Below are 26,186 nucleotides of genomic sequence, written 5' to 3'. Positions count from 1 at the left end.
GCGTCCCAGCAGAGTGACGGCCGAATTGGCGGGCGCACCGCCGCGTGTGTGAGACGCACTGCTGCTCGTTGCACCCCCTGTCATTCGCTGGGCGCGTGCAGCCTTCGACACTAGCGGAAGGCGCATCTTGTCCCTGGTGTTCAGCGGAGGGCCTGTGCGGGGTGTGGCAGTGTCGTGCTGGAGGGCCCAATGGTAGCGATGTGGGCTTCCTCGCCTCGCCTCGCCTCGCCTCGCCTCGCCTCACACCAGGTGTCTGCGTAGTTTGCAGTGCATTCGCACCATTCCTATCCCTGTCCCTGTCCCCGTCCCGACTTGTCCCGACTTTGCTCGACTGCCGCTCGCTGCCGCTCGGGTCGTGGTCCATATGACAGCGCAAGCACGACAAACGTCTGCGGGACGAGACGAGACGAGACGAGACGAGACGACTAAGGAATAAATTCGTGGTTACAAATCAATTTTGGAACTCTACACTCCTACACAACAATAGGCGGTGACGTATTTCAGAAATCACCTTCCGATTCGTACTGTTTTGTCGTTTTCAAAGTCTTCTTGGCAAACTTGGTTAGCACATTCTCCCTCAAACTGAGTTAATTACTGCATTTTCGTACCATTACAGTAGTTTAAAAGGCTTAAGGAAGCATCTTTGTCACAACAGAAAGGTAGTTTGAAAATTGGGCTGGCGACATAACAAAAAAAAAAAACAGGAAGGGAGCCAACAGCACCCGGGTTTCCCAGGTGGTCACCCATCCAAGTACTAGCCGGGCCCGACGATGCTTAACTTCGGTGATCGGACGAGAACCGGTGTATTCATCATGGTATGGCCGTTGGCGCTCATCTAATGTAGGAGCACGGCAGAATTCGCGTTCGGCTTTTCTCCCAACACACAAAATGTTAGTTTTCGGCCGCATTTGACGAAAGCGCTTCCTTCCGCAACCGCCAGTTCCTCGAGGACGGCGCGGGGAGGCGCGCCCGGCGTCCCAGCAGAGTGACGGCCGAATTGGCGGGCGCACCGCCGCGTGTGTGAGACGCACTGCTGCTCGTTGCACCCCCTGTCATTCGCTGGGCGCGTGCAGCCTTCGACACTAGCGGAGGACGCATCTTGTCCTTGGTGTTCAGCGGAGGGCCTGTGCGGGGTGTGGCAGTGTCGTGCTGGAGGGCCCACTGGTAGCGATGTGGGCTTCCTCGCCTCGCCTCGACTCGCCTCGCCTCGCCTCACACCAGGTGTCTGCGTAGTTTGCAGTGCATTCGCACCATTCCTATCCCTGTCCCTGTCCCCGTCCCGACTTGTGCCGACTTTGCTCGACTGCCGCTCGCTGCCGCTCGGGTCGTGGTCCATATGACAGCGCAAGCAGGACAAACGTCTGCGGGACGAGACGAGACGAGATGAGACGAGACGAGACGACTAAGGAATAAATTCGTGGTTACAAATCAAATTTGGAACTCTACACTCCTACACAACAATAGGCGGTGACGTATTTCAGAAATCACCTGCCGATTCGTACTGTTTTGTCGTTTTCAAAGTCTTCTTGGCAAACTTGGTTAGCACATTCTCCCTCAAACTGAGTTAATTACTGCATTTTCGTACCATTACAGTAGTTTAAAAGGCTTAAGGAAGCATCTTTGTCACAACAGAAAGGTAGTTTGAAAATTGGGCTGGCGACATAACAAAAGAAAAACAGGAAGGGAGCCAGCAGCACCCGGGTTTTCCAGGCGGTCACCTATCCAAGTACTAGCCGGGCCCGATGTTGCTTAACTTCGGTGATCGGACGAGAACCGGTGTATTCATCATGGTATGGCCGTTGGCGCTCATCTAATGTAGGAGCACGGCAGAATTCGCGTTCGGCTTTTCTCCCAACACACAAAATGTTAGTTTTCGGCCGCATTTGACGAAAGCGCTTCCTTCCGCAACCGCCAGTTCCTCGAGGACGGCGCGGGGAGGCGCGCCCGGCGTCCCAGCAGAGTGACGGCCGAATTGGCGGGCGCACCGCCGCGTGTGTGAGACGCACTGCTGCTCGTTGCACCCCCTGTCATTCGCTGGGCGCGTGCAGCCTTCGACACTAGCGGAAGGCGCATCTTGTCCCTGGTGTTCAGCGGAGGGCCTGTGCGGGGTGTGGCAGTGTCGTGCTGGAGGGCCCAATGGTAGCGATGTGGGCTTCCTCGCCTCGCCTCGCCTCGCCTCGCCTCGCCTCACACCAGGTGTCTGCGTAGTTTGCAGTGCATTCGCACCATTCCTATCCCTGTCCCTGTCCCCGTCCCGACTTGTCCCGACTTTGCTCGACTGCCGCTCGCTGCCGCTCGGGTCGTGGTCCATATGACAGCGCAAGCACGACAAACGTCTGCGGGACGAGACGAGACGAGACGAGACGAGACGACTAAGGAATAAATTCGTGGTTACAAATCAAATTTGGAACTCTACACTCCTACACAACAATAGGCGGTGACGTATTTCAGAAATCACCTTCCGATTCGTACTGTTTTGTCGTTTTCAAAGTCTTCTTGGCAAACTTGGATAGCACATTCTCCCTCAAACTGAGTTAATTACTGCATTTTCGTACCATTACAGTAGTTTAAAAGGCTTAAGGAAGCATCTTTGTCACAACAGAAAGGTAGTTTGAAAATTGGGCTGGCGACATAACAAAAAAAAAAAACAGGAAGGGAGCCAACAGCACCCGGGTTTCCCAGGTGGTCACCCATCCAAGTACTAGCCGGGCCCGACGATGCTTAACTTCGGTGATCGGACGAGAACCGGTGTATTCATCATGGTATGGCCGTTGGCGCTCATCTAATGTAGGAGCACGGCAGAATTCGCGTTCGGCTTTTCTCCCAACACACAAAATGTTAGTTTTCGGCCGCATTTGACGAAAGCGCTTCCTTCCGCAACCGCCAGTTCCTCGAGGACGGCGCGGGGAGGCGCGCCCGGCGTCCCAGCAGAGTGACGGCCGAATTGGCGGGCGCACCGCCGCGTGTGTGAGACGCACTGCTGCTCGTTGCACCCCCTGTCATTCGCTGGGCGCGTGCAGCCTTCGACACTAGCGGAGGACGCATCTTGTCCTTGGTGTTCAGCGGAGGGCCTGTGCGGGGTGTGGCAGTGTCGTGCTGGAGGGCCCACTGGTAGCGATGTGGGCTTCCTCGCCTCGCCTCGACTCGCCTCGCCTCGCCTCACACCAGGTGTCTGCGTAGTTTGCAGTGCATTCGCACCATTCCTATCCCTGTCCCTGTCCCCGTCCCGACTTGTCCCGACTTTGCTCGACTGCCGCTCGCTGCCGCTCGGGTCGTGGTCCATATGACAGCGCAAGCAGGACAAACGTCTGCGGGACGAGACGAGACGAGATGAGACGAGACGAGACGACTAAGGAATAAATTCGTGGTTACAAATCAAATTTGGAACTCTACACTCCTACACAACAATAGGCGGTGACGTATTTCAGAAATCACCTGCCGATTCGTACTGTTTTGTCGTTTTCAAAGTCTTCTTGGCAAACTTGGTTAGCACATTCTCCCTCAAACTGAGTTAATTACTGCATTTTCGTACCATTACAGTAGTTTAAAAGGCTTAAAGAAGCATCTTTGTCGCAACAGAAAGGTAGTTTGAAAATTGGGCTGGCGACATAACAAAAAAAAAAAAACAGGAAGGGAGCCAGCAGCACCCGGGTTTCCCAGGCGGTCACCCATCCAAGTACTAGCCGGGCCCGATGATGCTTAACTTCGGTGATCGGACGAGAACCGGTGTATTCATCATGGTATGGCCGTTGGCGCTCATCTAATGTAGGAGCACGGCAGAATTCGCGTTCGGCTTTTCTCCCAACACACAAAATGTTAGTTTTCGGCCGCATTTGACGAAAGCGCTTCCTTCCGCAACCGCCAGTTCCTCATGGACGGCGCGGGGAGGCGCGCCCGGCGTCCCAGCAGAGTGACGGCCGAATTGGCGGGCGCACCGTCGCGTGTGGTAGACGCACTGCTGCTCGTTGCACCCCCTGTCATTCGCTGGGCGCGTGCAGCCTTCGACACTAGCGGAGGACGCATCTTGTCCCTGGTGTTCAGCGGAGGGCCTGTGCGGGGTGTGGCAGTGTCGTGCTGGAGGGCCCACTGGTAGCGATGTGGGTTTCCTCGCCTCGCCACGCCTCGCCTCGCCTCGCCTCACACCAGGTGTCTGCGTAGTTTGCAGTGCATTCGCACCATTCCTATCCCTGTCCCTGTCCCCGTCCCGACTTGTCCCGACTTTGCTCGACTGCCGCTCGCTGCCGCTCGGGTCGTGGTCCATATGACAGCGCAAGCACGACAAACGTCTGCGGGACGAGACGAGACGAGACGAGACGACTAAGGAATAAGTTCGTGGTTACAAATCAAATTTGGAACTCAACACACCTACACAACAATAGGCGGTGACGTATTTCAGAAATCACCTGCCGATTCGTAGTGTTTTGTCGTTTTCAAAGTCTTCTTGGCAAACTTGGTTAGCACATTCTCCCTCAAACTGAGTTAATTACTGCATTTTCGTTCCATTACAGTAGTTTAAAAGGCTTAAGGAAGCATCTTTGTCACAACAGAAAGGTAGTTTGAAAATTGGGCTGGCGACATAACAAAAAAAAAAACAGTAAGGGAGCCAACAGCACCCGGGTTTCCCAGGTGGTCACCCATCCAAGTACTAGCCGGGCCCGATGATGCTTAACTTCGGTGATCGGACGAGAACCGGTGTATTCATCATGGTATGGCCGTTGGCGCTCATCTAATGTAGGAGCACGGCAGAATTCGCGTTCGGCTTTTCTCCCAACACACAAAATGTTAGTTTTCGGCCGCATTTGACGAAAGCGCTTCCTTCCGCAACCGCCAGTTCCTCGAGGACGGCGCGGGGAGGCACGCCCGGCGTCCCAGCAGAGTGACGGCCGAATTGGCGGGCGCACCGCCGCGTGTGTTAGACGCACTGCTGCTCGTTGCACCCCCTGTCATTCGCTGGGCGCGTGCAGCCTTCGACACTAGCGGAGGACGCATCTTGACCCTGGTGTTCAGCGGAGGGCCTGTGCGGGGTGTGGCAGTGTCGTGCTGGAGGGCCCACTGGTAGCGATGTGGGTTTCCTCGCCTCGCCACGCCTCGCCTCGCCTCGCCTCACACCAGGTGTCTGCGTAGTTTGCAGTGCATTCGCACCATTCCTATCCCTGTCCCTGTCCCCGTCCCGACTTGTCCCGACTTTGCTCGACTGCCGCTCGCTGCCGCTCGGGTCGTGGTCCATATGACAGCGCAAGCACGACAAACGTCTGCGGGACGAGACGAGACGAGACGAGACGACTAAGGAATAAGTTCGTGGTTACAAATCAAATTTGGAACTCAACACACCTACACAACAATAGGCGGTGACGTATTTCAGAAATCACCTGCCGATTCGTAGTGTTTTGTCGTTTTCAAAGTCTTCTTGGCAAACTTGTTTAGCACATTCTCCCTCAAACTGAGTTAATTACTGCATTTTCGTTCCATTACAGTAGTTTAAAAGGCTTAAGGTAGCATCTTTGTCACAACAGAAAGGTAGTTTGAAAATTGGGCTGGCGACATAACAAAAAAAAAAAACAGTAAGGGAGCCAACAGCACCCGGGTTTCCCAGGTGGTCACCCATCCAAGTACTAGCCGGGCCCGATGATGCTTAACTTCGGTGATCGGACGAGAACCGGTGTATTCATCATGGTATGGCCGTTGGCGCTCATCTAATGTAGGAGCACGGCAGAATTCGCGTTCGGCTTTTCTCCCAACACACAAAATGTTAGTTTTCGGCCGCATTTGACGAAAGCGCTTCCTTCCGCAACCGCCAGTTCCTCGAGGACGGCGCGGGGAGGCGCGCCCGGCGTCCCAGCAGAGTGACGGCCGAATTGGCGGGCGCACCGCCGCGTGTGTGAGACGCACTGCTGCTCGTTGCACCCCCTGTCATTCGCTGGGCGCGTGCAGCCTTCGACACTAGCGGAGGACGCATCTTGTCCCTGGTGTTCAGCGGAGGGCCTGTGCGGGGTGTGGCAGTGTCGTGCTGGAGGGCCCACTGGTAGCGATGTGGGCTTCCTCGCCTCGCCTCGCCTCGCCTCGCCTCGCCTCGCCTCGCCTCACACCAGGTGTCTGCGTAAGTTTGCAGTGCATTCGCACCATTCCTATCCCTGTCCCTGTCCCCGTCCCGACTTGTCCCGACTTTGCTCGACTGCCGCTCGCTGCCGCTCGGGTCGTGGTCCATATGACAGCGCAAGCACGACAAACGTCTGCGGGACGAGACGAGACGAGACGAGACGACTAAGGAATAAGTTCGTGGTTACAAATCAAATTTGGAACTCAACACACCTACACAACAATAGGCGGTGACGTATTTCAGAAATCACCTGCCGATTCGTAGTGTTTTGTCGTTTTCAAAGTCTTCTTGGCAAACTTGGTTAGCACATTCTCCCTCAAACTGAGTTAATTACTGCATTTTCGTTCCATTACAGTAGTTTAAAAGGCTTAAGGAAGCATCTTTGTCACAACAGAAAGGTAGTTTGAAAATTGGGCTGGCGACATAACAAAAAAAAAAACAGTAAGGGAGCCAACAGCACCCGGGTTTCCCAGGTGGTCACCCATCCAAGTACTAGCCGGGCCCGATGATGCTTAACTTCGGTGATCGGACGAGAACCGGTGTATTCATCATGGTATGGCCGTTGGCGCTCATCTAATGTAGGAGCACGGCAGAATTCGCGTTCGGCTTTTCTCCCAACACACAAAATGTTAGTTTTCGGCCGCATTTGACGAAAGCGCTTCCTTCCGCAACCGCCAGTTCCTCGAGGACGGCGCGGGGAGGCACGCCCGGCGTCCCAGCAGAGTGACGGCCGAATTGGCGGGCGCACCGCCGCGTGTGTTAGACGCACTGCTGCTCGTTGCACCCCCTGTCATTCGCTGGGCGCGTGCAGCCTTCGACACTAGCGGAGGACGCATCTTGTCCCTGGTGTTCAGCGGAGGGCCTGTGCGGGGTGTGCAGTGTCGTGCTGGAGGGCCCACTGGTAGCGATGTGGGTTTCCTCGCCTCGCCACGCCTCGCCTCGCCTCGCCTCACACCAGGTGTCTGCGTAGTTTGCAGTGCATTCGCACCATTCCTATCCCTGTCCCTGTCCCCGTCCCGACTTGTCCCGACTTTGCTCGACTGCCGCTCGCTGCCGCTCGGGTCGTGGTCCATATGACAGCGCAAGCACGACAAACGTCTGCGGGACGAGACGAGACGAGACGAGACGACTAAGGAATAAGTTCGTGGTTACAAATCAAATTTGGAACTCAACACACCTACACAACAATAGGCGGTGACGTATTTCAGAAATCACCTGCCGATTCGTAGTGTTTTGTCGTTTTCAAAGTCTTCTTGGCAAACTTGGTTAGCACATTCTCCCTCAAACTGAGTTAATTACTGCATTTTCGTTCCATTACAGTAGTTTAAAAGGCTTAAGGAAGCATCTTTGTCACAACAGAAAGGTAGTTTGAAAATTGGGCTGGCGACATAACAAAAAAAAAAAACAGTAAGGGAGCCAACAGCACCCGGGTTTCCCAGGTGGTCACCCATCCAAGTACTAGCCGGGCCCGATGATGCTTAACTTCGGTGATCGGACGAGAACCGGTGTATTCATCATGGTATGGCCGTTGGCGCTCATCTAATGTAGGAGCACGGCAGAATTCGCGTTCGGCTTTTCTCCCAACACACAAAATGTTAGTTTTCGGCCGCATTTGACGAAAGCGCTTCCTTCCGCAACCGCCAGTTCCTCGAGGACGGCGCGGGGAGGCACGCCCGGCGTCCCAGCAGAGTGACGGCCGAATTGGCGGGCGCACCGCCGCGTGTGTTAGACGCACTGCTGCTCGTTGCACCCCCTGTCATTCGCTGGGCGCGTGCAGCCTTCGACACTAGCGGAGGACGCATCTTGTCCCTGGTGTTCAGCGGAGGGCCTGTGCGGGGTGTGCAGTGTCGTGCTGGAGGGCCCACTGGTAGCGATGTGGGTTTCCTCGCCTCGCCACGCCTCGCCTCGCCTCGCCTCACACCAGGTGTCTGCGTAGTTTGCAGTGCATTCGCACCATTCCTATCCCTGTCCCTGTCCCCGTCCCGACTTGTCCCGACTTTGCTCGACTGCCGCTCGCTGCCGCTCGGGTCGTGGTCCATATGACAGCGCAAGCACGACAAACGTCTGCGGGACGAGACGAGACGAGACGAGACGACTAAGGAATAAGTTCGTGGTTACAAATCAAATTTGGAACTCAACACACCTACACAACAATAGGCGGTGACGTATTTCAGAAATCACCTGCCGATTCGTAGTGTTTTGTCGTTTTCAAAGTCTTCTTGGCAAACTTGTTTAGCACATTCTCCCTCAAACTGAGTTAATTACTGCATTTTCGTTCCATTACAGTAGTTTAAAAGGCTTAAGGAAGCATCTTTGTCACAACAGAAAGGTAGTTTGAAAATTGGGCTGGCGACATAACAAAAAAAAAAAAACAGTAAGGGAGCCAACAGCACCCGGGTTTCCCAGGTGGTCACCCATCCAAGTACTAGCCGGGCCCGATGATGCTTAACTTCGGTGATCGGACGAGAACCGGTGTATTCATCATGGTATGGCCGTTGGCGCTCATCTAATGTAGGAGCACGGCAGAATTCGCGTTCGGCTTTTCTCCCAACACACAAAATGTTAGTTTTCGGCCGCATTTGACGAAAGCGCTTCCTTCCGCAACCGCCAGTTCCTCGAGGACGGCGCGGGGAGGCGCGCCCGGCGTCCCAGCAGAGTGACGGCCGAATTGGCGGGCGCACCGCCGCGTGTGTGAGACGCACTGCTGCTCGTTGCATCCCCTGTCATTCGCTGGGCGCGTGCAGCCTTCGACACTAGCGGAGGACGCATCTTGTCCCTGGTGTTCAGCGGAGGGCCTGTGCGGGGTGTGGCAGTGTCGTGCTGGAGGGCCCACTGGTAGCGATGTGGGCTTCCTCGCCTCGCCTCGCCTCGCCTCGCCTCGCCTCACACCAGGTGTCTGCGTAAGTTTGCAGTGCATTCGCACCATTCCTATCCCTGTCCCTGTCCCCGTCCCGACTTGTCCCGACTTTGCTCGACTGCCGCTCGCTGCCGCTCGGGTCGTGGTCCATATGACAGCGCAAGCACGACAAACGTCTGCGGGACGAGACGAGACGAGACGAGACGACTAAGGAATAAGTTCGTGGTTACAAATCAAATTTGGAACTCAACACACCTACACAACAATAGGCGGTGACGTATTTCAGAAATCACCTGCCGATTCGTAGTGTTTTGTCGTTTTCAAAGTCTTCTTGGCAAACTTGGTTAGCACATTCTCCCTCAAACTGAGTTAATTACTGCATTTTCGTTCCATTACAGTAGTTTAAAAGGCTTAAGGAAGCATCTTTGTCACAACAGAAAGGTAGTTTGAAAATTGGGCTGGCGACATAACAAAAAAAAAAAACAGTAAGGGAGCCAACAGCACCCGGGTTTCCCAGGTGGTCACCCATCCAAGTACTAGCCGGGCCCGATGATGCTTAACTTCGGTGATCGGACGAGAACCGGTGTATTCATCATGGTATGGCCGTTGGCGCTCATCTAATGTAGGAGCACGGCAGAATTCGCGTTCGGCTTTTCTCCCAACACACAAAATGTTAGTTTTCGGCCGCATTTGACGAAAGCGCTTCCTTCCGCAACCGCCAGTTCCTCGAGGACGGCGCGGGGAGGCGCGCCCGGCGTCCCAGCAGAGTGACGGCCGAATTGGCGGGCGCACCGCCGCGTGTGTGAGACGCACTGCTGCTCGTTGCATCCCCTGTCATTCGCTGGGCGCGTGCAGCCTTCGACACTAGCGGAGGACGCATCTTGTCCCTGGTGTTCAGCGGAGGGCCTGTGCGGGGTGTGGCAGTGTCGTGCTGGAGGGCCCACTGGTAGCGATGTGGGCTTCCTCGCCTCGCCTCGCCTCGCCTCGCCTCGCCTCACACCAGGTGTCTGCGTAAGTTTGCAGTGCATTCGCACCATTCCTATCCCTGTCCCTGTCCCCGTCCCGACTTGTCCCGACTTTGCTCGACTGCCGCTCGCTGCCGCTCGGGTCGTGGTCCATATGACAGCGCAAGCACGACAAACGTCTGCGGGACGAGACGAGACGAGACGAGACGACTAAGGAATAAGTTCGTGGTTACAAATCAAATTTGGAACTCAACACACCTACACAACAATAGGCGGTGACGTATTTCAGAAATCACCTGCCGATTCGTAGTGTTTTGTCGTTTTCAAAGTCTTCTTGGCAAACTTGTTTAGCACATTCTCCCTCAAACTGAGTTAATTACTGCATTTTCGTTCCATTACAGTAGTTTAAAAGGCTTAAGGAAGCATCTTTGTCACAACAGAAAGGTAGTTTGAAAATTGGGCTGGCGACATAACAAAAAAAAAAAACAGTAAGGGAGCCAACAGCACCCGGGTTTCCCAGGTGGTCACCCATCCAAGTACTAGCCGGGCCCGATGATGCTTAACTTCGGTGATCGGACGAGAACCGGTGTATTCATCATGGTATGGCCGTTGGCGCTCATCTAATGTAGGAGCACGGCAGAATTCGCGTTCGGCTTTTCTCCCAACACACAAAATGTTAGTTTTCGGCCGCATTTGACGAAAGCGCTTCCTTCCGCAACCGCCAGTTCCTCGAGGACGGCGCGGGGAGGCGCGCCCGGCGTCCCAGCAGAGTGACGGCCGAATTGGCGGGCGCACCGCCGCGTGTGTGAGACGCACTGCTGCTCGTTGCATCCCCTGTCATTCGCTGGGCGCGTGCAGCCTTCGACACTAGCGGAGGACGCATCTTGTCCCTGGTGTTCAGCGGAGGGCCTGTGCGGGGTGTGGCAGTGTCGTGCTGGAGGGCCCACTGGTAGCGATGTGGGCTTCCTCGCCTCGCCTCGCCTCGCCTCGCCTCGCCTCACACCAGGTGTCTGCGTAAGTTTGCAGTGCATTCGCACCATTCCTATCCCTGTCCCTGTCCCCGTCCCGACTTGTCCCGACTTTGCTCGACTGCCGCTCGCTGCCGCTCGGGTCGTGGTCCATATGACAGCGCAAGCACGACAAACGTCTGCGGGACGAGACGAGACGAGACGAGACGACTAAGGAATAAGTTCGTGGTTACAAATCAAATTTGGAACTCAACACACCTACACAACAATAGGCGGTGACGTATTTCAGAAATCACCTGCCGATTCGTAGTGTTTTGTCGTTTTCAAAGTCTTCTTGGCAAACTTGGTTAGCACATTCTCCCTCAAACTGAGTTAATTACTGCATTTTCGTTCCATTACAGTAGTTTAAAAGGCTTAAGGAAGCATCTTTGTCACAACAGAAAGGTAGTTTGAAAATTGGGCTGGCGACATAACAAAAAAAAAAACAGTAAGGGAGCCAACAGCACCCGGGTTTCCCAGGTGGTCACCCATCCAAGTACTAGCCGGGCCCGATGATGCTTAACTTCGGTGATCGGACGAGAACCGGTGTATTAATCATGGTATGGCCGTTGGCGCTCATCTAATGTAGGAGCACGGCAGAATTCGCGTTCGGCTTTTCTCCCAACACACAAAATGTTAGTTTTCGGCCGCATTTGACGAAAGCGCTTCCTTCCGCAACCGCCAGTTCCTCGAAGACGGCGCGGGGAGGCACGCCCGGCGTCCCAGCAGAGTGACGGCCGAATTGGCGGGCGCACCGCCGCGTGTGTTAGACGCACTGCTGCTCGTTGCACCCCCTGTCATTCGCTGGGCGCGTGCAGCCTTCGACACTAGCGGAGGACGCATCTTGTCCCTGGTGTTCAGCGGAGGGCCTGTGCGGGGTGTGGCAGTGTCGTGCTGGAGGGCCCACTGGTAGCGATGTGGGTTTCCTCGCCTCGCCACGCCTCGCCTCGCCTCGCCTCACACCAGGTGTCTGCGTAGTTTGCAGTGCATTCGCACCATTCCTATCCCTGTCCCTGTCCCCGTCCCGACTTGTCCCGACTTTGCTCGACTGCCGCTCGCTGCCGCTCGGGTCGTGGTCCATATGACAGCGCAAGCACGACAAACGTCTGCGGGACGAGACGAGACGAGACGAGACGACTAAGGAATAAGTTCGTGGTTACAAATCAAATTTGGAACTCAACACACCTACACAACAATAGGCGGTGACGTATTTCAGAAATCACCTGCCGATTCGTAGTGTTTTGTCGTTTTCAAAGTCTTCTTGGCAAACTTGTTTAGCACATTCTCCCTCAAACTGAGTTAATTACTGCATTTTCGTTCCATTACAGTAGTTTAAAAGGCTTAAGGAAGCATCTTTGTCACAACAGAAAGGTAGTTTGAAAATTGGGCTGGCGACATAACAAAAAAAAAAAAACAGTAAGGGAGCCAACAGCACCCGGGTTTCCCAGGTGGTCACCCATCCAAGTACTAGCCGGGCCCGATGATGCTTAACTTCGGTGATCGGACGAGAACCGGTGTATTCATCATGGTATGGCCGTTGGCGCTCATCTAATGTAGGAGCACGGCAGAATTCGCGTTCGGCTTTTCTCCCAACACACAAAATGTTAGTTTTCGGCCGCATTTGACGAAAGCGCTTCCTTCCGCAACCGCCAGTTCCTCGAGGACGGCGCGGGGAGGCACGCCCGGCGTCCCAGCAGAGTGACGGCCGAATTGGCGGGCGCACCGCCGCGTGTGTTAGACGCACTGCTGCTCGTTGCACCCCCTGTCATTCGCTGGGCGCGTGCAGCCTTCGACACTAGCGGAGGACGCATCTTGTCCCTGGTGTTCAGCGGAGGGCCTGTGCGGGGTGTGGCAGTGTCGTGCTGGAGGGCCCACTGGTAGCGATGTGGGTTTCCTCGCCTCGCCACGCCTCGCCTCGCCTCGCCTCACACCAGGTGTCTGCGTAGTTTGCAGTGCATTCGCACCATTCCTATCCCTGTCCCTGTCCCCGTCCCGACTTGTCCCGACTTTGCTCGACTGCCGCTCGCTGCCGCTCGGGTCGTGGTCCATATGACAGCGCAAGCACGACAAACGTCTGCGGGACGAGACGAGACGAGACGAGACGAGACGACTAAGGAATAAATTCGTGGTTACAAATCAAATTTGGAACTCTACACTCCTACACAACAATAGGCGGTGACGTATTTCAGAAATCACCTGCCGATTCGTACTGTTTTGTCGTTTTCAAAGTCTTCTTGGCAAACTTGGTTAGCACATTCTCCCTCAAACTGAGTTAATTACTGCATTTTCGTACCATTACAGTAGTTTAAAAGGCTTAAGGAAGCATCTTTGTCACAACAGAAAGGTAGTTTGAAAATTGGGCTGGCGACATAACAAAAAAAAAAAACAGGAAGGGAGCCAACAGCACCCGGGTTTCCCAGGCGGTCACCCATCCAAGTACTAGCCGTGCCCGATGATGCTTAACTTCGGTGATCGGACGAGAACCGGTGTATTCATCATGGTATGGCCGTTGGCGCTCATCTAATGTAGGAGCACGGCAGAATTCGCGTTCGGCTTTTCTCCCAACACACAAAATGTTAGTTTTCCGCCTCACACCAGGTGTCTGCGTAGTTTGCAATGCATTCGCACCATTCCTATACCTGTCCCTGTCCCCGTCCCGACTTGTCCCGACTTTGCTCGACTGCCGCTCGCTGCCGCTCGGGTCGTGGTCCATATGACAGCGCAAGCACGACAAACGTCTGCGGGACGAGACGAGACGAGACGAGACGAGACGACTAAGGAATAAATTCGTGGTTACAAATCAAATTTGGAACTCTACACTCCTACACAACAATAGGCGGTGACGTATTTCAGAAATCACCTGCCGATTCGTACTGTTTTGTCGTTTTCAAAGTCTTCTTGGCAAACTTGGTTAGCACATTCTCCCTCAAACTGAGTTAATTACTGCATTTTCGTACCATTACAGTAGTTTAAAAGGCTTAAGGAAGCATCTTTGTCACAACAGAAAGGTAGTTTGAAAATTGGGCTGGCGACATAACAAAAAAAAAAAAACAGTAAGGGAGCCAACAGCACCCGGGTTTCCCAGGTGGTCACCCATCCAAGTACTAGCCGGGCCCGATGATGCTTAACTTCGGTGATCGGACGAGAACCGGTGTATTCATCATGGTATGGCCGTTGGCGCTCATCTAATGTAGGAGCACGGCAGAATTCGCGTTCGGCTTTTCTCCCAACACACAAAATGTTAGTTTTCGGCCGCATTTGACGAAAGCGCTTCCTTCCGCAACCGCCAGTTCCTCGAGGACGGCGCGGGGAGGCACGCCCGGCGTCCCAGCAGAGTGACGGCCGAATTGGCGGGCGCACCGCCGCGTGTGTTAGACGCACTGCTGCTCGTTGCACCCCCTGTCATTCGCTGGGCGCGTGCAGCCTTCGACACTAGCGGAGGACGCATCTTGTCCCTGGTGTTCAGCGGAGGGCCTGTGCGGGGTGTGGCAGTGTCGTGCTGGAGGGCCCACTGGTAGCGATGTGGGTTTCCTCGCCTCGCCACGCCTCGCCTCGCCTCGCCTCACACCAGGTGTCTGCGTAGTTTGCAGTGCATTCGCACCATTCCTATCCCTGTCCCTGTCCCCGTCCCGACTTGTCCCGACTTTGCTCGACTGCCGCTCGCTGCCGCTCGGGTCGTGGTCCATATGACAGCGCAAGCACGACAAACGTCTGCGGGACGAGACGAGACGAGACGAGACGACTAAGGAATAAGTTCGTGGTTACAAATCAAATTTGGAACTCAACACACCTACACAACAATAGGCGGTGACGTATTTCAGAAATCACCTGCCGATTCGTAGTGTTTTGTCGTTTTCAAAGTCTTCTTGGCAAACTTGGTTAGCACATTCTCCCTCAAACTGAGTTAATTACTGCATTTTCGTTCCATTACAGTAGTTTAAAAGGCTTAAGGAAGCATCTTTGTCACAACAGAAAGGTAGTTTGAAAATTGGGCTGGCGACATAACAAAAAAAAAAACAGTAAGGGAGCCAACAGCACCCGGGTTTCCCAGGTGGTCACCCATCCAAGTACTAGCCGGGCCCGATGATGCTTAACTTCGGTGATCGGACGAGAACCGGTGTATTAATCATGGTATGGCCGTTGGCGCTCATCTAATGTAGGAGCACGGCAGAATTCGCGTTCGGCTTTTCTCCCAACACACAAAATGTTAGTTTTCGGCCGCATTTGACGAAAGCGCTTCCTTCCGCAACCGCCAGTTCCTCGAAGACGGCGCGGGGAGGCACGCCCGGCGTCCCAGCAGAGTGACGGCCGAATTGGCGGGCGCACCGCCGCGTGTGTTAGACGCACTGCTGCTCGTTGCACCCCCTGTCATTCGCTGGGCGCGTGCAGCCTTCGACACTAGCGGAGGACGCATCTTGTCCCTGGTGTTCAGCGGAGGGCCTGTGCGGGGTGTGGCAGTGTCGTGCTGGAGGGCCCACTGGTAGCGATGTGGGTTTCCTCGCCTCGCCACGCCTCGCCTCGCCTCGCCTCACACCAGGTGTCTGCGTAGTTTGCAGTGCATTCGCACCATTCCTATCCCTGTCCCTGTCCCCGTCCCGACTTGTCCCGACTTTGCTCGACTGCCGCTCGCTGCCGCTCGGGTCGTGGTCCATATGACAGCGCAAGCACGACAAACGTCTGCGGGACGAGACGAGACGAGACGAGACGACTAAGGAATAAGTTCGTGGTTACAAATCAAATTTGGAACTCAACACACCTACACAACAATAGGCGGTGACGTATTTCAGAAATCACCTGCCGATTCGTAGTGTTTTGTCGTTTTCAAAGTCTTCTTGGCAAACTTGTTTAGCACATTCTCCCTCAAACTGAGTTAATTACTGCATTTTCGTTCCATTACAGTAGTTTAAAAGGCTTAAGGAAGCATCTTTGTCACAACAGAAAGGTAGTTTGAAAATTGGGCTGGCGACATAACAAAAAAAAAAAACAGTAAGGGAGCCAACAGCACCCGGGTTTCCCAGGTGGTCACCCATCCAAGTACTAGCCGGGCCCGATGATGCTTAACTTCGGTGATCGGACGAGAACCGGTGTATTCATCATGGTATGGCCGTTGGCGCTCATCTAATGTAGGAGCACGGCAGAATTCGCGTTCGGCTTTTCTCCCAACACACAAAATGTTAGTTTTCGGCCGCATTTGACGAAAGCGCTTCCTTCCGCAACCGCCAGTTCCTCGAGGACGGCGCGGGGAGGCACGCCCGGCGTCCCAGCAGAGTGACGGCCGAATTGGCGGGCGCACCGCCGCGTGTGTTAGACGCACTGCTGCTCGTTGCACCCCCTGTCATTCGCTGGGCGCGTGCAGCCTTCGACACTAGCGGAGGACGCATCTTGTCCCTGGTGTTCAGCGGAGGGCCTGTGCGGGGTGTGGCAGTGTCGTGCTGGAGGGCCCACTGGTAGCGATGTGGGTTTCCTCGCCTCGCCACGCCTCGCCTCGCCTCGCCTCACACCAGGTGTCTGCGTAGTTTGCAGTGCATTCGCACCATTCCTATCCCTGTCCCTGTCCCCGTCCCGACTTGTCCCGACTTTGCTCGACTGCCGCTCGCTGCCGCTCGGGTCGTGGTCCATATGACAGCGCAAGCACGACAAACGTCTGCGGGACGAGACGAGACGAGACGAGACGAGACGACTAAGGAATAAATTCGTGGTTACAAATCAAATTTGGAACTCTACACTCCTACACAACAATAGGCGGTGACGTATTTCAGAAATCACCTGCCGATTCGTACTGTTTTGTCGTTTTCAAAGTCTTCTTGGCAAACTTGGTTAGCACATTCTCCCTCAAACTGAGTTAATTACTGCATTTTCGTACCATTACAGTAGTTTAAAAGGCTTAAGGAAGCATCTTTGTCACAACAGAAAGGTAGTTTGAAAATTGGGCTGGCGACATAACAAAAAAAAAAAACAGGAAGGGAGCCAACAGCACCCGGGTTTCCCAGGCGGTCACCCATCCAAGTACTAGCCGTGCCCGATGATGCTTAACTTCGGTGATCGGACGAGAACCGGTGTATTCATCATGGTATGGCCGTTGGCGCTCATCTAATGTAGGAGCACGGCAGAATTCGCGTTCGGCTTTTCTCCCAACACACAAAATGTTAGTTTTCCGCCTCACACCAGGTGTCTGCGTAGTTTGCAATGCATTCGCACCATTCCTATACCTGTCCCTGTCCCCGTCCCGACTTGTCCCGACTTTGCTCGACTGCCGCTCGCTGCCGCTCGGGTCGTGGTCCATATGACAGCGCAAGCACGACAAACGTCTGCGGGACGAGACGAGACGAGACGAGACGAGACGACTAAGGAATAAATTCGTGGTTACAAATCAAATTTGGAACTCTACACTCCTACACAACAATAGGCGGTGACGTATTTCAGAAATCACCTGCCGATTCGTACTGTTTTGTCGTTTTCAAAGTCTTCTTGGCAAACTTGGTTAGCACATTCTCCCTCAAACTGAGTTAATTACTGCATTTTCGTACCATTACAGTAGTTTAAAAGGCTTAAGGAAGCATCTTTGTCACAACAGAAAGGTAGTTTGAAAATTGGGCTGGCGACATAACAAAAAAAAAACAGGAAGGGAGCCAACATCACCCGGGTTTCCCAGGCGGTCACCCATCCAAGTACTAGCCGTGCCCGATGATGCTTAACTTCGGTGATCGGACGAGAACCGGTGTATTCATCATGGTATGGCCGTTGGCGCTCATCTAATGTAGGAGCACGGCAGAATTCGCGTTCGGCTTTTCTCCCAACACACAAAATGTTAGTTTTCGGCCGCATTTGACGAAAGCGCTTCCTTCCGCAACCGCCAGTTCCTCATGGACGGCGCGGGGAGGCGCGCCCGGCGTCCCAGCAGAGTGACGGCCGAATTGGCGGGCGCACGGCCGCGTGTGTGAGACGCACTGCTGCTCGTTGCACCCCCTGTCATTCGCTGGGCGCGTGCAGCCTTCGACACAAGCGGAGGACGCATCTTGTCCCTGGTGTTCAGCGGAAGGCCTGTGCGGGGTGTGGCAGTGTCGTGCTGGAGGGCCCACTGGTAGCGATGTGGGCTTCCTCGCCTCGCCTCGCCTCGCCTCACACCAGGTGTCTGCGTAGTTTGCAGTGCATTCGCACCATTCCTATCCCTGTCCCTGTCCCCGTCCCGACTTGTCCCGACTTTGCTCGACTGCCGCTCGCTGCCGCTCGGGTCGTGGTCCATATGACAGCGCAAGCACGACAAACGTCTGCGGGACGAGACGAGACGAGACGAGACGAGACGACTAAGGAATAAATTCGTGGTTACAAATCAAATTTGGAACTCTACACTCCTACACAACAATAGGCGGTGACGTATTTCAGAAATCACCTGCCGATTCGTACTGTTTTGTCGTTTTCAAAGTCTTCTTGGCAAACTTGGTTAGCACATTCTCCCTCAAACTGAGTTAATTACTGCATTTTCGTACCATTACAGTAGTTTAAAAGGCTTAAGGAAGCATCTTTGTCACAACAGAAAGGTAGTTTGAAAATTGGGCTGGCGACATAACAAAAAAAAAACAGGAAGGGAGCCAACATCACCCGGGTTTCCCAGGCGGTCACCCATCCAAGTACTAGCCGTGCCCGATGATGCTTAACTTCGGTGATCGGACGAGAACCGGTGTATTCATCATGGTATGGCCGTTGGCGCTCATCTAATGTAGGAGCACGGCAGAATTCGCGTTCGGCTTTTCTCCCAACACACAAAATGTTAGTTTTCGGCCGCATTTGACGAAAGCGCTTCCTTCCGCAACCGCCAGTTCCTCATGGACGGCGCCGGGGAGGCGCGCCCGGCGTCCCAGCAGAGTGACGGCCGAATTGGCGGGCGCACGGCCGCGTGTGTGAGACGCACTGCTGCTCGTTGCACCCCCTGTCATTCGCTGGGCGCGTGCAGCCTTCGACACAAGCGGAGGACGCATCTTGTCCCTGGTGTTCAGCGGAAGGCCTGTGCGGGGTGTGGCAGTGTCGTGCTGGAGGGCCCACTGGTAGCGATGTGGGCTTCCTCGCCTCGCCTCGCCTCGCCTCACACCAGGTGTCTGCGTAGTTTGCAGTGCATTCGCACCATTCCTATCCCTGTCCCTGTCCCCGTCCCGACTTGTCCCCGACTTTGCTCGACTGCCGCTCGCTGCCGCTCGGGTCGTGGTCCATATGACAGCGCAAGCACGACAAACGTCTGCGGGACGAGACGAGACGAGACGAGACGAGACGACTAAGGAATAAATTCGTGGTTACAAATCAAATTTGGAACTCTACACTCCTACACAACAATAGGCGGTGACGTATTTCAGAAATCACCTGCCGATTCGTACTGTTTTGTCGTTTTCAAAGTCTTCTTGGCAAACTTGGTTAGCACATTCTCCCTCAAACTGAGTTAATTACTGCATTTTCGTACCATTACAGTAGTTTAAAAGGCTTAAGGAAGCATCTTTGTCACAACAGAAAGGTAGTTTGAAAATTGGGCTGGCGACATAACAAAAAAAAAAAACAGGAAGGGAGCCAACAGCACCCGGGTTTCCCAGGCGGTCACCCATCCAAGTACTAGCCGTGCCCGATGATGCTTAACTTCGGTGATCGGACGAGAACCGGTGTATTCATCATGGTATGGCCGTTGGCGCTCATCTAATGTAGGAGCACGGCAGAATTCGCGTTCGGCTTTTCTCCCAACACACAAAATGTTAGTTTTCCGCCTCACACCAGGTGTCTGCGTAGTTTGCAATGCATTCGCACCATTCCTATACCTGTCCCTGTCCCCGTCCCGACTTGTCCCGACTTTGCTCGACTGCCGCTCGCTGCCGCTCGGGTCGTGGTCCATATGACAGCGCAAGCACGACAAACGTCTGCGGGACGAGACGAGACGAGACGAGACGAGACGACTAAGGAATAAATTCGTGGTTACAAATCAAATTTGGAACTCTACACTCCTACACAACAATAGGCGGTGACGTATTTCAGAAATCACCTGCCGATTCGTACTGTTTTGTCGTTTTCAAAGTCTTCTTGGCAAACTTGGTTAGCACATTCTCCCTCAAACTGAGTTAATTACTGCATTTTCGTACCATTACAGTAGTTTAAAAGGCTTAAGGAAGCATCTTTGTCACAACAGAAAGGTAGTTTGAAAATTGGGCTGGCGACATAACAAAAAAAAAACAGGAAGGGAGCCAACATCACCCGGGTTTCCAGGCGGTCACCCATCCAAGTACTAGCCGTGCCCGATGATGCTTAACTTCGGTGATCGGACGAGAACCGTGTATTCATCATGGTATGGCCGTTGGCGCTCATCTAATGTAGGAGCACGGCAGAATTCGCGTTCGGCTTTTCTCCCAACACACAAAATGTTAGTTTTCGGCCGCATTTGACGAAAGCGCTTCCTTCCGCAACCGCCAGTTCCTCATGGACGGCGCGGGGAGGCGCGCCCGGCGTCCCAGCAGAGTGACGGCCGAATTGGCGGGCGCACGGCCGCGTGTGTGAGACGCACTGCTGCTCGTTGCACCCCCTGTCATTCGCTGGGCGCGTGCAGCCTTCGACACAAGCGGAGGACGCATCTTGTCCCTGGTGTTCAGCGGAAGGCCTGTGCGGGGTGTGGCAGTGTCGTGCTGGAGGGCCCACTGGTAGCGATGTGGGCTTCCTCGCCTCGCCTTCCTCGCCTCACACCAGGTGTCTGCGTAGTTTGCAGTGCATTCGCACCATTCCTATCCCTGTCCCTGTCCCCGTCCCGACTTGTCCCGACTTTGCTCGACTGCCGCTCGCTGCCGCTCGGGTCGTGGTCCATATGACAGCGCAAGCACGACAAACGTCTGCGGGACGAGACGAGACGAGACGAGACGAGACGACTAAGGAATAAATTCGTGGTTACAAATCAAATTTGGAACTCTACACTCCTACACAACAATAGGCGGTGACGTATTTCAGAAATCACCTGCCGATTCGTACTGTTTTGTCGTTTTCAAAGTCTTCTTGGCAAACTTGGTTAGCACATTCTCCCTCAAACTGAGTTAATTACTGCATTTTCGTACCATTACAGTAGTTTAAAAGGCTTAAGGAAGCATCTTTGTCACAACAGAAAGGTAGTTTGAAAATTGGGCTGGCGACATAACAAAAAAAAAACAGGAAGGGAGCCAACATCACCCGGGTTTCCCAGGCGGTCACCCATCCAAGTACTAGCCGTGCCCGATGATGCTTAACTTCGGTGATCGGACGAGAACCGGTGTATTCATCATGGTATGGCCGTTGGCGCTCATCTAATGTAGGAGCACGGCAGAATTCGCGTTCGGCTTTTCTCCCAACACACAAAATGTTAGTTTTCGGCCGCATTTGACGAAAGCGCTTCCTTCCGCAACCGCCAGTTCCTCATGGACGGCGCGGGGAGGCGCGCCCGGCGTCCCAGCAGAGTGACGGCCGAATTGGCGGGCGCACGGCCGCGTGTGTGAGACGCACTGCTGCTCGTTGCACCCCCCTGTCATTCGCTGGGCGCGTGCAGCCTTCGACACAAGCGGAGGACGCATCTTGTCCCTGGTGTTCAGCGGAAGGCCTGTGCGGGGGTGTGGCAGTGTCGTGCTGGAGGGCCCACTGGTAGCGATGTGGGCTTCCTCGCCTCGCCTCGCCTCGCCTCACACCAGGTGTCTGCGTAGTTTGCAGTGCATTCGCACCATTCCTATCCCTGTCCCTGTCCCCGTCCCGACTTGTCCCGACTTTGCTCGACTGCCGCTCGCTGCCGCTCGGGTCGTGGTCCATATGACAGCGCAAGCACGACAAACGTCTGCGGACGAGACGAGACGAGACGAGACGAGACGACTAAGGAATAAATTCGTGGTTACAAATCAAATTTGGAACTCTACACTCCTACACAACAATAGGCGGTGACGTATTTCAGAAATCACCTGCCGATTCGTACTGTTTTGTCGTTTTCAAAGTCTTCTTGGCAAACTTGGTTAGCACATTCTCCCTCAAACTGAGTTAATTACTGCATTTTCGTACCATTACAGTAGTTTAAAAGGCTTAAGGAAGCATCTTTGTCACAACAGAAAGGTAGTTTGAAAATTGGGCTGGCGACATAACAAAAAAAAAACAGGAAGGGAGCCAACATCACCCGGGTTTCCCAGGCGGTCACCCATCCAAGTACTAGCCGTGCCCGATGATGCTTAACTTCGGTGATCGGACGAGAACCGGTGTATTCATCATGGTATGGCCGTTGGCGCTCATCTAATGTAGGAGCACGGCAGAATTCGCGTTCGGCTTTTCTCCCAACACACAAAATGTTAGTTTTCGGCCGCATTTGACGAAAGCGCTTCCTTCCGCAACCGCCAGTTCCTCATGGACGGCGCGGGGAGGCGCGCCCGGCGTCCCAGCAGAGTGACGGCCGAATTGGCGGGCGCACGGCCGCGTGTGTGAGACGCACTGCTGCTCGTTTGCACCCCCTGTCATTCGCTGGGCGCGTGCAGCCTTCGACACAAGCGGAGGACGCATCTTGTCCCTGGTGTTCAGCGGAAGGCCTGTGCGGGGTGTGGCAGTGTCGTGCTGGAGGGCCCACTGGTAGCGATGTGGGCTTCCTCGCCTCGCCTCGCCTCGCCTCACACCAGGTGTCTGCGTAGTTTGCAGTGCATTCGCACCATTCCTATCCCTGTCCCTGTCCCCCGTCCCGACTTGTCCCGACTTTGCTCGACTGCCGCTCGCTGCCGCTCGGGTCGTGGTCCATATGACAGCGCAAGCACGACAAACGTCTGCGGGACGAGACGAGACGAGACGAGACGAGACGACTAAGGAATAAATTCGTGGTTACAAATCAAATTTGGAACTCTACACTCCTACACAACAATAGGCGGTGACGTATTTCAGAAATCACCTGCCGATTCGTACTGTTTTGTCGTTTTCAAAGTCTTCTTGGCAAACTTGGTTAGCACATTCTCCCTCAAACTGAGTTAATTACTGCATTTTCGTACCATTACAGTAGTTTAAAAGGCTTAAGGAAGCATCTTTGTCACAACAGAAAGGTAGTTTGAAAATTGGGCTGGCGACATAACAAAAAAAAAAAACAGGAAGGGAGCCAACAGCACCCGGGTTTCCCAGGCGGTCACCCATCCAAGTACTAGCCGTGCCCGATGATGCTTAACTTCGGTGATCGGACGAGAACCGGTGTATTCATCATGGTATGGCCGTTGGCGCTCATCTAATGTAGGAGCACGGCAGAATTCGCGTTCGGCTTTTCTCCCAACACACAAAATGTTAGTTTTCCGCCTCACACCAGGTGTCTGCGTAGTTTGCAATGCATTCGCACCATTCCTATACCTGTCCCTGTCCCCGTCCCGACTTGTCCCGACTTTGCTCGACTGCCGCTCGCTGCCGCTCGGGTCGTGGTCCATATGACAGCGCAAGCACGACAAACGTCTGCGGGACGAGACGAGACGAGACGAGACGAGACGACTAAGGAATAAATTCGTGGTTACAAATCAAATTTGGAACTCTACACTCCTACACAACAATAGGCGGTGACGTATTTCAGAAATCACCTGCCGATTCGTACTGTTTTGTCGTTTTCAAAGTCTTCTTGGCAAACTTGGTTAGCACATTCTCCCTCAAACTGAGTTAATTACTGCATTTTCGTACCATTACAGTAGTTTAAAAGGCTTAAGGAAGCATCTTTGTCACAACAGAAAGGTAGTTTGAAAATTGGGCTGGCGACATAACAAAAAAAAAACAGGAAGGGAGCCAACATCACCCGGGTTTCCCAGGCGGTCACCCATCCAAGTACTAGCCGTGCCCGATGATGCTTAACTTCGGTGATCGGACGAGAACCGGTGTATTCATCATGGTATGGCCGTTGGCGCTCATCTAATGTAGGAGCACGGCAGAATTCGCGTTCGGCTTTTCTCCCAACACACAAAATGTTAGTTTTCGGCCCGCATTTGACGAAAGCGCTTCCTTCCGCAACCGCCAGTTCCTCATGGACGGCGCGGGGAGGCGCGCCCGGCGTCCCAGCAGAGTGACGGCCGAATTGGCGGGCGCACGGCCGCGTGTGTGAGACGCACTGCTGCTCGTTGCACCCCCTGTCATTCGCTGGGCGCGTGCAGCCTTCGACACAAGCGGAGGACGCATCTTGTCCCTGGTGTTCAGCGGAAGGCCTGTGCGGGGTGTGGCAGTGTCGTGCTGGAGGGCCCACTGGTAGCGATGTGGGCTTCCTCGCCTCGCCTTCCTCGCCTCACACCAGGTGTCTGCGTAGTTTGCAGTGCATTCGCACCATTCCTATCCCTGTCCCTGTCCCCGTCCCGACTTGTCCCGACTTTGCTCGACTGCCGCTCGCTGCCGCTCGGGTCGTGGTCCATATGACAGCGCAAGCACGACAAACGTCTGCGGGACGAGACGAGACGAGACGAGACGAGACGACTAAGGAATAAATTCGTGGTTACAAATCAAATTTGGAACTCTACACTCCTACACAACAATAGGCGGTGACGTATTTCAGGAAATCACCTGCCGATTCGTACTGTTTTGTCGTTTTCAAAGTCTTCTTGGCAAACTTGGTTAGCACATTCTCCCTCAAACTGAGTTTAATTACTGCATTTTCGTACCATTACAGTAGTTTAAAAGGCTTAAGGAAGCATCTTTGTCACAACAGAAAGGTAGTTTGAAAATTGGGCTGGCGACATAACAAAAAAAAAACAGGAAGGGAGCCAACATCACCCGGGTTTCCCAGGCGGTCACCCATCCAAGTACTAGCCGTGCCCGATGATGCTTAACTTCGGTGATCGGACGAGAACCGGTGTATTCATCATGGTATGGCCGTTGGCGCTCATCTAATGTAGGAGCACGGCAGAATTCGCGTTCGGCTTTTCTCCCAACACACAAAATGTTAGTTTTCGGCCGCATTTGACGAAAGCGCTTCCTTCCGCAACCGCCAGTTCCTCATGGACGGCGCGGGGAGGCGCGCCCGGCGTCCCAGCAGAGTGACGGCCGAATTGGCGGGCGCACGGCCGCGTGTGTGAGACGCACTGCTGCTCGTTGCACCCCCTGTCATTCGCTGGGCGCGTGCAGCCTTCGACACAAGCGGAGGACGCATCTTGTCCCTGGTGTTCAGCGGAAGGCCTGTGCGGGGTGTGGCAGTGTCGTGCTGGAGGGCCCACTGGTAGCGATGTGGGCTTCCTCGCCTCGCCTCGCCCTCGCCTCACACCAGGTGTCTGCGTAGTTTGCAGTGCATTCGCACCATTCCTATCCCTGTCCCTGTCCCCGTCCCGACTTGTCCCGACTTTGCTCGACTGCCGCTCGCTGCCGCTCGGGTCGTGGTCCATATGACAGCGCAAGCACGACAAACGTCTGCGGGACGAGACGAGACGAGACGAGACGAGACGACTAAGGAATAAATTCGTGGTTACAAATCAAATTTGGAACTCTACACTCCTACACAACAATAGGCGGTGACGTATTTCAGAAATCACCTGCCGATTCGTACTGTTTTGTCGTTTTCAAAGTCTTCTTGGCAAACTTGGTTAGCACATTCTCCCTCAAACTGAGTTAATTACTGCATTTTCGTACCATTACAGTAGTTTAAAAGGCTTAAGGAAGCATCTATGTCACAACAGAAAGGTAGTTTGAAAATTGGGCTGGCGACATAACAAAAAAAAAAAACAGGAAGGGAGCCAACAGCACCCGGGTTTCCCAGGCGGTCACCCATCCAAGTACTAGCCGTGCCCGATGATGCTTAACTTCGGTGATCGGACGAGAACCGGTGTATTCATCATGGTATGGCCGTTGGCGCTCATCTAATGTAGGAGCACGGCAGAATTCGCGTTCGGCTTTTCTCCCAACACACAAAATGTTAGTTTTCCGCCTCACACCAGGTGTCCTGCGTAGTTTGCAATGCATTCGCACCATTCCTATACCTGTCCCTGTCCCCGTCCCGACTTGTCCCGACTTTGCTCGACTGCCGCTCGCTGCCGCTCGGGTCGTGGTCCATATGACAGCGCAAGCACGACAAACGTCTGCGGGACGAGACGAGACGAGACGAGACGAGACGACTAAGGAATAAATTCGTGGTTACAAATCAAATTTGGAACTCTACACTCCTACACAACAATAGGCGGTGACGTATTTCAGAAATCACCTGCCGATTCGTACTGTTTTGTCGTTTTCAAAGTCTTCTTGGCAAACTTGGTTAGCACATTCTCCCTCAAACTGAGTTAATTACTGCATTTTCGTACCATTACAGTAGTTTA

General features: G+C 54.0%; 27 non-coding genes and 1 pseudogene across 27 annotated transcripts; all 28 read right to left on the bottom strand.

The window, feature by feature from the left end:
• Positions 1 to 710: 710 nt before the first annotated feature.
• LOC126093043 (5S ribosomal RNA) lies at positions 711 to 829 on the bottom strand. The gene has a single exon (XR_007521385.1). It is a non-coding gene; the product is annotated as a 5S ribosomal RNA (ribosomal RNA).
• An 856-nt stretch (positions 830 to 1,685) lies between these two features.
• Positions 1,686 to 1,804, bottom strand: LOC126093877 (5S ribosomal RNA). Its single transcript, XR_007521829.1, has one exon. It is a non-coding gene; the product is annotated as a 5S ribosomal RNA (ribosomal RNA).
• An 853-nt stretch (positions 1,805 to 2,657) lies between these two features.
• On the bottom strand, positions 2,658 to 2,776 carry LOC126093031 (5S ribosomal RNA). The gene has a single exon (XR_007521384.1). It is a non-coding gene; the product is annotated as a 5S ribosomal RNA (ribosomal RNA).
• An 859-nt stretch (positions 2,777 to 3,635) lies between these two features.
• Positions 3,636 to 3,754, bottom strand: LOC126093125 (5S ribosomal RNA). The gene has a single exon (XR_007521394.1). It is a non-coding gene; the product is annotated as a 5S ribosomal RNA (ribosomal RNA).
• Positions 3,755 to 4,601: 847 nt separating this feature from the next.
• LOC126093019 (5S ribosomal RNA) lies at positions 4,602 to 4,720 on the bottom strand. Its single transcript, XR_007521383.1, has one exon. It is a non-coding gene; the product is annotated as a 5S ribosomal RNA (ribosomal RNA).
• An 848-nt stretch (positions 4,721 to 5,568) lies between these two features.
• LOC126093008 (5S ribosomal RNA) lies at positions 5,569 to 5,687 on the bottom strand. The gene has a single exon (XR_007521382.1). It is a non-coding gene; the product is annotated as a 5S ribosomal RNA (ribosomal RNA).
• Positions 5,688 to 6,545: 858 nt separating this feature from the next.
• On the bottom strand, positions 6,546 to 6,664 carry LOC126092994 (5S ribosomal RNA). The gene has a single exon (XR_007521381.1). It is a non-coding gene; the product is annotated as a 5S ribosomal RNA (ribosomal RNA).
• Positions 6,665 to 7,511: 847 nt separating this feature from the next.
• LOC126092983 (5S ribosomal RNA) lies at positions 7,512 to 7,630 on the bottom strand. Its single transcript, XR_007521380.1, has one exon. It is a non-coding gene; the product is annotated as a 5S ribosomal RNA (ribosomal RNA).
• An 848-nt stretch (positions 7,631 to 8,478) lies between these two features.
• Positions 8,479 to 8,597, bottom strand: LOC126092971 (5S ribosomal RNA). The gene has a single exon (XR_007521379.1). It is a non-coding gene; the product is annotated as a 5S ribosomal RNA (ribosomal RNA).
• An 849-nt stretch (positions 8,598 to 9,446) lies between these two features.
• On the bottom strand, positions 9,447 to 9,565 carry LOC126092959 (5S ribosomal RNA). The gene has a single exon (XR_007521378.1). It is a non-coding gene; the product is annotated as a 5S ribosomal RNA (ribosomal RNA).
• An 849-nt stretch (positions 9,566 to 10,414) lies between these two features.
• LOC126093874 (5S ribosomal RNA) lies at positions 10,415 to 10,533 on the bottom strand. Its single transcript, XR_007521826.1, has one exon. It is a non-coding gene; the product is annotated as a 5S ribosomal RNA (ribosomal RNA).
• An 848-nt stretch (positions 10,534 to 11,381) lies between these two features.
• LOC126093090 (5S ribosomal RNA) lies at positions 11,382 to 11,500 on the bottom strand. The gene has a single exon (XR_007521391.1). It is a non-coding gene; the product is annotated as a 5S ribosomal RNA (ribosomal RNA).
• An 849-nt stretch (positions 11,501 to 12,349) lies between these two features.
• Positions 12,350 to 12,468, bottom strand: LOC126093793 (5S ribosomal RNA). Its single transcript, XR_007521815.1, has one exon. It is a non-coding gene; the product is annotated as a 5S ribosomal RNA (ribosomal RNA).
• Positions 12,469 to 13,321: 853 nt separating this feature from the next.
• On the bottom strand, positions 13,322 to 13,440 carry LOC126093184 (5S ribosomal RNA). The gene has a single exon (XR_007521399.1). It is a non-coding gene; the product is annotated as a 5S ribosomal RNA (ribosomal RNA).
• Positions 13,441 to 13,986: 546 nt separating this feature from the next.
• Positions 13,987 to 14,105, bottom strand: LOC126093190 (5S ribosomal RNA). The gene has a single exon (XR_007521400.1). It is a non-coding gene; the product is annotated as a 5S ribosomal RNA (ribosomal RNA).
• An 847-nt stretch (positions 14,106 to 14,952) lies between these two features.
• LOC126093078 (5S ribosomal RNA) lies at positions 14,953 to 15,071 on the bottom strand. The gene has a single exon (XR_007521389.1). It is a non-coding gene; the product is annotated as a 5S ribosomal RNA (ribosomal RNA).
• An 848-nt stretch (positions 15,072 to 15,919) lies between these two features.
• Positions 15,920 to 16,038, bottom strand: LOC126093072 (5S ribosomal RNA). Its single transcript, XR_007521388.1, has one exon. It is a non-coding gene; the product is annotated as a 5S ribosomal RNA (ribosomal RNA).
• Positions 16,039 to 16,891: 853 nt separating this feature from the next.
• Positions 16,892 to 17,010, bottom strand: LOC126093172 (5S ribosomal RNA). The gene has a single exon (XR_007521398.1). It is a non-coding gene; the product is annotated as a 5S ribosomal RNA (ribosomal RNA).
• Positions 17,011 to 17,553: 543 nt separating this feature from the next.
• LOC126093872 (5S ribosomal RNA) lies at positions 17,554 to 17,672 on the bottom strand. Its single transcript, XR_007521824.1, has one exon. It is a non-coding gene; the product is annotated as a 5S ribosomal RNA (ribosomal RNA).
• Positions 17,673 to 18,513: 841 nt separating this feature from the next.
• LOC126093871 (5S ribosomal RNA) lies at positions 18,514 to 18,632 on the bottom strand. The gene has a single exon (XR_007521823.1). It is a non-coding gene; the product is annotated as a 5S ribosomal RNA (ribosomal RNA).
• An 845-nt stretch (positions 18,633 to 19,477) lies between these two features.
• On the bottom strand, positions 19,478 to 19,596 carry LOC126093161 (5S ribosomal RNA). The gene has a single exon (XR_007521397.1). It is a non-coding gene; the product is annotated as a 5S ribosomal RNA (ribosomal RNA).
• Positions 19,597 to 20,139: 543 nt separating this feature from the next.
• On the bottom strand, positions 20,140 to 20,256 carry LOC126092956 (5S ribosomal RNA; annotated as a pseudogene).
• An 840-nt stretch (positions 20,257 to 21,096) lies between these two features.
• Positions 21,097 to 21,215, bottom strand: LOC126093868 (5S ribosomal RNA). The gene has a single exon (XR_007521822.1). It is a non-coding gene; the product is annotated as a 5S ribosomal RNA (ribosomal RNA).
• Positions 21,216 to 22,057: 842 nt separating this feature from the next.
• LOC126093857 (5S ribosomal RNA) lies at positions 22,058 to 22,176 on the bottom strand. The gene has a single exon (XR_007521821.1). It is a non-coding gene; the product is annotated as a 5S ribosomal RNA (ribosomal RNA).
• Positions 22,177 to 23,021: 845 nt separating this feature from the next.
• LOC126093148 (5S ribosomal RNA) lies at positions 23,022 to 23,140 on the bottom strand. The gene has a single exon (XR_007521396.1). It is a non-coding gene; the product is annotated as a 5S ribosomal RNA (ribosomal RNA).
• A 543-nt stretch (positions 23,141 to 23,683) lies between these two features.
• Positions 23,684 to 23,802, bottom strand: LOC126093846 (5S ribosomal RNA). The gene has a single exon (XR_007521820.1). It is a non-coding gene; the product is annotated as a 5S ribosomal RNA (ribosomal RNA).
• An 843-nt stretch (positions 23,803 to 24,645) lies between these two features.
• LOC126093834 (5S ribosomal RNA) lies at positions 24,646 to 24,764 on the bottom strand. The gene has a single exon (XR_007521819.1). It is a non-coding gene; the product is annotated as a 5S ribosomal RNA (ribosomal RNA).
• Positions 24,765 to 25,608: 844 nt separating this feature from the next.
• Positions 25,609 to 25,727, bottom strand: LOC126093137 (5S ribosomal RNA). Its single transcript, XR_007521395.1, has one exon. It is a non-coding gene; the product is annotated as a 5S ribosomal RNA (ribosomal RNA).
• Between the last annotated feature and the right edge of the window lie 459 nt (positions 25,728 to 26,186).

The sequence above is a fragment of the Schistocerca cancellata genome, chromosome 7 (assembly GCF_023864275.1).
Source record: "Schistocerca cancellata isolate TAMUIC-IGC-003103 chromosome 7, iqSchCanc2.1, whole genome shotgun sequence".
Taxonomy (NCBI): domain Eukaryota; kingdom Metazoa; phylum Arthropoda; class Insecta; order Orthoptera; family Acrididae; genus Schistocerca; species Schistocerca cancellata.
The sequence above is the reverse complement of the archived record's forward strand: the minus strand, read 5'-3'. Positions and strand labels throughout refer to the sequence as shown.